The sequence below is a fragment of the Hetaerina americana genome, unplaced genomic scaffold (assembly GCF_022747635.1).
Source record: "Hetaerina americana unplaced genomic scaffold, ioHetAmer1.1.p SCAF_36, whole genome shotgun sequence".
NCBI lineage: Eukaryota > Metazoa > Arthropoda > Insecta > Odonata > Calopterygidae > Hetaerina > Hetaerina americana.
The window spans coordinates 825072-832825 of record NW_027286941.1 but is presented as its reverse complement, the minus strand read 5'-3'; positions in this window follow the sequence as shown (position 1 = coordinate 832825).

Here is a 7754-nt window from a genome sequence, read left to right as displayed (position 1 = left end):
CGAGAGAGCCGGTATATGCATCTTTGGGCAACACCAGCCAAATGGATTTCAGCGGAACGGCCGGAAATGTTTCTAACGCTTACTTTTATACCAATTATATAGGGCCTTGGCACTGAACGATTAAGTCTGCAGCTTCGGATCCTATCAACTTGAGGGAATTATGTACATTCAGTTCGGACGCATGGGTCCCCTCTCATTTTGAGTAACAGTCAACTTCGCAACAGCCGTATTGAATGTTGGAAATTTCCTACTTTAAGGAATAAGTATAGCACATGGAATTACAAAATGGCTTTACGATATTGGCCTCTATGTTCTTTGATTCCTCATCGGTGCATCTTCACTATTGTAATCAATATCAAAATGCTACGGCTCAAATTCTACAAAACTGGAAAGAAAAAAATGTGATATTGTTGTCACTCTAGAAATTGCTACTTACTTCGATTATAGCGTATACAAATAAACAAATCGTCGTTACTCTTAGTTGTTATTTGCATTTCTCGCTTGATTTATCCTTGGTCCTTTCCATAGTATCCTTCGTTCCTCCTCTATTGTTTTATTTTCCTTGCGAACTTCAAATGAATGTTCTCTTAGCATTGCATTTTGTTATATTAATAATATCATTTACATATAGGCCTGACTGAGTTACTCTGTCATAAGTTTCCTCAAAAGCTAATATAATCTTAATTTAGATTGCAACTCACGAAAGTTACACCCAAAGACCTTATTAACAAAACATATGCTTTCAGCATACGTCTAATTTGTGGTAATAAGATGATGACATGATTATCATCATTGGTGAATAATAATGGGAGCCATGCAAGATAATTGTAATTTTAAGTAGATTTCATATTCCATTGATAATCTTTCTGAATTCACGAACCCGAACTTTTTTGGTAATTACATGGTACTGCCATGGATTAAATTTAAAAAAAATTCCTTTATTACATATAAATAGCATTTTTTGAGTGACGGTAATTGCAAATAGTTCAACGGTAGGCAACATGCTAATCATTGGCTCTTGGAAAAACTTCATAATGTCATAGAAAGTATTCTTTTCGCCCTATAAATGAACATTGTGTTACTGCAATGTAATTATAGCTGTTTACGTGATAATTTTATTTCCAGGGACCTTATGGAAACATTTAATGGCTTGGAATTGTTACTAATAATTTTGATTTGACTTAAATTATTTTTACTGACTTTTAATTTTGATTTTTATTCCAATTTTCTGTTAGCTGATAAGGAAGCTTTTCAGTGTATAAAGCACATATGATGAAATTATTAGCATATGACTATTGCAAGCTGCTGTCGAAGTTCTAATTTTCATCCTTGGAAATAATCCATTTGATAGGATTTAATGGAGTACGCGTCTATTTCCTCCTTTTTTCGGTTGATTTGATTAATCCAGTGAATTGCAATTTTTATTGACGGTGAATTTTTGCAGGTTTCAGTGAAATCTGAAGGAAATTCTCTGGACCTGTTTAAAATAGCTCGACTTTTGTGATGGGCGTTCTTAATAAAGCTGTGATAATGAAACGGCAATAGGCATTAATTCATCTTCGATTAGCAAATTGTGCTGTCCGTCGAAGGATAAATATTTCACTGGTAAAAGTTTAAAATCACTTCCTAAGCATTTTTCATTATTCGTATCTGTGGAAGTTACAGAGAGTAGTTAGCCAAAAATGTATTGAGAATATATTTTACTTTCAATTAAATGTGAGTTCCATCTTTTTTGGACCTCTTTAGTTTTATTCACGAATTCTTAACGTTATGGTGAATAATTTCAGATTGAAAATTGTGACTCTCCATAATTTATATTTAATGTAATCTCTAGAGGTCGTCATAGCGTAAATCATTTTTTATTCACTTTAAATATTGAATTAAATATAAAAAGCATTGGTGTGCTTCTCCTTGTACTCCCTTTTACTTTTTTCCCATAAGATTTCATCTTCGCCAAATTATAAGGCATCCATTTTAATCTGCGTTTCTATCCTTTTTTGCCACAAGACTCTGTTACTTTTACTTTCCCTCTCATTTTATTTCGCGCTTCTCTCTTCTCGGCTTCCCGCAGCCATAGCCATGCCGCACTGTTTTCTAGTCTAGTTTTCCTTGATCTGTTTTTCCAGTTGTTTGTATTTAAAAAAATCCATTTGGTGCTGCATTTGCATAAAAGGGTTTGTGATGCTCCCTTCTTGTTTGCAATCGTGGGTTCTTTGATCACAATAGTTGTTTGCTCACTATTAAAACCTTTGCAGTTAATCCCCCTATAATTAATAGTTGTCGCGATTATGTAGTCTCCTTTGTCAGTGTATTCGAAGTTAAATTTCATCATCATAAATGTCATTTTGTTTAATCATAGACTATCAATTTTGAGTTTAGTTTGCATTTTCCTTTCATTCTATCCTTTGCCTACCATTCAATATTTTTAATAGTTGCTAACAATGGTGTCTTCCTTTACTTTTCTCGGAATTATTTGCCTTCCCCTGTAGTTCTTACCTCCCCCACTGCCTTTTAGGACGGTCTTCAGTGAACAGTCCTCATAATATTTGCGGTTAGTTTTCTTCTTCCTCTTGAGAGTGTTTACTATGCCTTCACTTATATCTTCCCTCGCATTTCAGAGGACTTGTTCATCAGTCATTCTCAATTTTTTGTTTTCTTATTTCATGTAATTGCTACTTCTATCTTTAAGTTCCAATCTTCTTTTTGCTGCTACTACTGTCCAAGTCTAATGCCCACAGAAATGTTAACTGTTAGTGAACCGTTTTGTGACGACTAGGCTGGTCGTATATTCCGTTATCCGCTTTTCCATTTGAAAGAAAGCCTTCATCGCATGTGCTGCTCCACTTATTGTCGTTCTCTCTTGATTCTTCCTTGTCTGTGATCTTGCTGCCTAAGAAGAAAAATTCTTCATTAATGTGCGTCATTCCTTCGTTTTTTTACACGCAAGTAATGTTGAAGTAAAGTCTTTCTTGCTCCCTTCTGCCATTACGTAAGTAACTATAAAATGTATACCTGGTGTTAACGCTTAAGCTTATTTATTACCTTAAAGTTACCTCAGACTCTCGGGCACTCTTTCTTACTTTCCATTTGCTTTACCCTTGATTCTCATGTTAGCCTTGTGCCTCCATGTTTGATTGTCTTTAAAAAATTTTCTTTCCGTTAGAAGAGTGAGTCCTTGACAATCCTTAATCGAATTTTTTAGAATTGTTTCTTATATTCGTGTTTCTAGTATTTTTGAGCCATGCGATAATCCAGGGTCATTTGTGGTCTCGGAAACGGCAAGTAGTAATAGATTGTTATTGTCTCCCCTTTTTTTGGGCATATTTCGGACAATCATTTAAGTGTCTTCAGATAAAACAATCGGTTATTCTTACAAATATGTCGAAGGGCACCAGTAAATTAGGCGTCAAAATAAAAGTTTAAAAAGGCAAAACATTGTGGAAAAGCATAATACCTGGACATTAATATTCTCTCACTCATCTCGAATTATCGATCGTTCTCTTTTTATTTCCGCTGAGGCTTCAAGGAAAACATATTAAAAACGATAAGTTCGCGTACACATTTCGTTCATAGGCTGTCTCTCTGCCTTCTCTCACCGAATAAATTCCACTGGCGTCTTCAGCACCGTAGTGCTGGCTCGTTTTACCCTTCTTCCAAGTCTCGCCCAATCTTCCCAACTTACCACGTCGTCTGTCGATGAGTTTACCTCCTCACATTTTCCCGCCTTCGTCGACCGTTCGCTTCCTCCTCACAAGGATCGCCGGCCACCCCGCGTGGGGCCGCCCTCACCCTTCCTCATCCCCTCACTCCAACCCCCTTCCCCACAGCTCTCCCCAAAACCCTCCCTCTCACCCCCTCCCGCAACCCACCAACCAGCCAACTCCGCTAAAGCCCCCTACATCCTCCCCACCCGCCGGCCGCCCCATCCGGCCTTGTCAGAATCCCCTGTAATTTCCTCTCTTGATCTGTTTGGCGTCGAGCCGGGTCGAGAGCCGATTTCCATCCTCGTCGCACCGTCGAGAGTTGAGTGACGGAAAGGGGGTGTGCGCTCGGCGGGCGGAGAGAGCAAGGGGAGGGGGGTTGGGGGCGAAAGGGCGTCGGGGGGGGGGGGTTCGGGGAGGAGGAAATGAGTGAACGGGGAAAGAGAGGAAATGAGTTCGAGAAAGGCGAAGGGAGAGATTGTTGAAAGGAATGCTGGGAAGTGGGAAGGGGTGAAACTCTCAGGTAAAATGTCTCTCCTGGACTTAGTTGTACATTTTTGCCGAAAATCTCTCACACGGAACCTTACTCCGCGTCTGAATTAACATTCGCCTCAGAGGAATTGATTCAGGAAAGCCAAGCAGGCGAAGAAGTGGGCTGTAGTCGTTATGGTGTATGCTCTACGGGTCGCCTTTTCGTTCGATCACGATATTTTTTAAGGAAAACGTGGATTTGAAGTGCTACTATATGCGATGCATAACGATTTTCAGCTGGGTTATTATGCGATGAAAAATTCCAACTCCCAGATTTTATTGGTAGTATAAATAATATCTGACTCAGCATGAAACATCTCTTCAATTGGAAAAATACCTAGTTTTAAGGTATAGATTTGAGAGCACAGCGAAGCGCTTTCACCGTTTTCTTCGATTTCTAAATGTTCATCACTTGAAACTCGTTAAATGACCAATGTTCATTGTTGTTTTAGTCTATCTCACCGCGTTGAGTATTATGGAACAATGCTTGTCTATGAAACTACCGTCAGTTATTTCTCATGCAGTATAATTTTGAATTTTATTGCCTGTATCTTAATTAAAATGATATGCACCTATCCCACCTCACCTAGCAACATTTTTTCTCCATGCATGTTATTAAAACATCATGACTTGGCTCTTATTTTCACTAACATTTGGAATATAAATAATATTGGGGCAATAGTTCCTTTAAATGTCTGGTTCCTTTAGCCTGGTCGGTAGCGTGTCATGGTGGTAACCCAAAGACCGCGCCGGTTCGAATTTCACCTCCAAATTGGTGTTTTTAAACTGGTAGTTCGGTCGCCCAAACCTACGCAGCCATATGGTAGTTCGGTCCTTGGTCTTGTGATGGCTAGCTAAAATGGCGTATTGAAAATACAGTGGGACTGTGCTCACCAATGGCTTCAGATTAACAGCATAAAATAAAATTTGTTTTTATTTATTTTTCATACTTGACTTATTTTAATATTTTTTCAATGGAGAAATTGCATTGAGATACAATGACACGATCAGAGAAGTTGTATACATTTGTGTTTTTCTCTTGGCGTTTAAGTGTGTTTTTATCTCTTTTTACACATGCCATTGAATTCTTTCTTAACCAAAATTCTCTCTCAAGCACATCACTCCACCAGAAGTTCTTTATTGACATGAAACAATTGTATTTATTTTAAGCACGTTTGTTGTTAGGTGGACCTACTTTTTCAAATATTTGCCATAAAAACTACAGAACATGTGATAAATGGCTAATGCTCCATTTATTGCTGTTATAATGTTAGTTCGCACACAAAGATAAGGTGAATAAGCTCGCTGTTGACTCCAGACTTTAGAAGCCACATTACATATTCATGTTCTTATTGTGCAATTAACACAATTTTTCCTTAGAGTAAATTTTTTAAATTGACATTTAAGGCTAATTGTTATCCGATTCAGTTGAAAAAATCACTCATTTTAAGATTTTTATTAAAATTTTAATTTTGTATGTACGTTTTCCCATTATTTTTTGATAAAATTCAGTCTTGCATATTTTTTACTTATGGCGTGGGCGGTAATTTGATATGCATTCGTTTAGTAATTGATGTATAAAAATAACTTTTCTAAAGAAGTGTATTTTAAATCCATAATGACCCAAGGTTAACTTTTCTTCACAATGTGAACTGTAACTCTTTGACTTGTTACCTTTTTCGTCGTGGAAATCGTACTTCTGTTGCAGTTAAGTTCTATTTTACTTATTCTCTTTTTGAAACCAATATGAATGTTATTTTGACTACCCAAAATTTATCCTCTTTAGAATTCCCATAGTTGTAGTGTCAGAAAAGTCACTTCAAGAATAATGCGATTTATTTAACTGGTTGTCTAGCACGACCCCTGTTAAGAAACTGCTTTAATCCACGCATTATGTGCGTGCCCTAGAACTTCGTATCGTTTTCAGATTTTGTGTGGTTGGTAAACGTATTTCCGCTTTGCTGTCTTTGAAAGGAAGGGGGGATTGTTTGCCTCCAAAATGCAAACACTCACCTTAATCCCTTGACTGACGTCCATCGAGGGGTAAACAAAAATCTATTTGATGTTTCTCAACCTTCTCCCTCTCTGATTCTCAGGGTTTACTTTCGAGACAGCAGAAGTCCGTCTGGCCAATGAATGGAGAAATTCCCCATTGAATTAGCTTTGAACGCTCTCGTATTTATTTTGTTCTGGAAATTGGAAATCACATTTCTGGAAAATGCTCGTGATTCAAAAATGCTATTTCGAAAATCAGAAGCAAGAATTTAAATTTTTTGATTGGACTATAATTGGAATTATAATCGTAATAAAAAAGAATAGTTATTTTGCCGACAGTTAATGTCATGATCTGCAAATAGTTCAAGCTGAAGTGTTGTGTTTTTCTTAAACACTTCCTCCATACCCACGTGTGGAAAAAATCGTGTACTTCATGGAATCGGAGTGACGGCGAACACAGATGTTACCAGCTAAACGTCGAATATTTTATTGCGACCTTTAAACATTGAATGTTTCATTGCCTGTAAAATATGCTAATTCTGGAAGTTAGCCCTGATAAATCGTTTAGCAATATTTTGCACGAGAAAAAGGTGTTTGATACCCGCTTATATTGAATAGATATAGTTTCCAGTGAAATGGAGTGCTCATACAAATCATGCGTATCCAACCACTGATCAGAGACCAAGGAACAATAGAGTTTTTACTATGAAAACCCTACGGATCATTGACTGGGAAGGTGTAGCTGAAGTTATTACTTATTTCGCATACTTGCAAGCAAAATCAATGTTATTACTTCTTTCCAGGGGGCTGGAATAAATCCTTTGCAGCGAGGTGACATCGGCCTCGTTTTCTGTAAGTTCATCTGTGGGACTAAACCACACAGTTTAATATAAATTGATACATGATTTTGTGGCCTTTTCAATTCTATTGGAAATGAGTAGATGTTGATTTTTTCGGTCATTTAATTAATTTACTAATATTGCTTACTCAAATGAAAACTAGATATTTCTTACTGAAAAATTTCACTCCACCATAGGTTGAAATTTGACATTATTTATGAAGTGCATATACTGTATATTTTATACTTGACCTGCATTAGGGTAAACTATCACTCTCTCTCCCTCTCTAGGGATTTCTGTGGAGAACACAGGGGAAAGTTCTACGATCGTGTCAGCTTCAATGCTTCGATGCTGCGAGTCCGTTGGAAAAGAGGAGACAGATTGTGACGTCAGTGAAGACAATATTTAGCTCTAAATCTGTTTACCGTGAGAAGTTATTTATAATATTCCAAATAATTTACGTATCTTTTTAATTGCAGAACATGAAACTTGTTCCTAGTGAGCGTGAGATGCTATTGGAAACGAGCTTAATTAATTTGCATCTCATTTATCCCACTTTGGTGAGTTTATACTCTCTATGATATTCAGTGAGATTTTTATGATAATGTTATAACGTATTACGTTTATATTAACGAATTGCTAGATAAATCACTGAATTTAGGATAGAATATAATGAAATAATTAGTTT